We start from the raw sequence: 498 nt of genomic DNA, 5'->3' as shown, positions 1-498 counted from the left end.
CTCAGGCTAGGGATTTGCTTCTCTGCTCTCCTCTTCAGTGCCAATGAGAGTATATTTAATTTTCCATGTTGACTCAGACCTTTGCTTTGGCACTGTGGATTCCAATTAGTGGCAACTGTGTTTTCTGAGATATGAACAGCTGTCAACCAAGAAGTGGACCAAAGTCACAGATTCATTTAACAGAGGCAATAGAATGGTCATCAGACAGCAGTGGTTTCCCATTATGAATCATTCTGACCTGTTCCAAAACTCACTGAAGTCAATGGAAGTAGTTTTATTGACTTCAGTGGAGCCAGCTGCCAGTACTGATTTGAAGAAGAAACCCAGACATGACATTACATCATAGCACTAGATGATTCGGGGTTCTGATTGCAAAAAAGTACAATAAAGCAAACCTATTTAATATGATCTCTATTTAAGATCCATCTTCACAACGATTGGTTCCCATCTTCAAAAAGGGGAAGAAGGAGGACCCAGGAAACTATAGGCCAGTTAGTC

This window comes from Crocodylus porosus, unplaced genomic scaffold (genome assembly GCF_001723895.1).
Source record: "Crocodylus porosus isolate Cpor-Errol unplaced genomic scaffold, CroPor_comp1, whole genome shotgun sequence".
NCBI classification, from domain to species: domain Eukaryota; kingdom Metazoa; phylum Chordata; order Crocodylia; family Crocodylidae; genus Crocodylus; species Crocodylus porosus.
The sequence above is the reverse complement of the archived record's forward strand: the minus strand, read 5'-3'. Positions refer to the sequence as shown.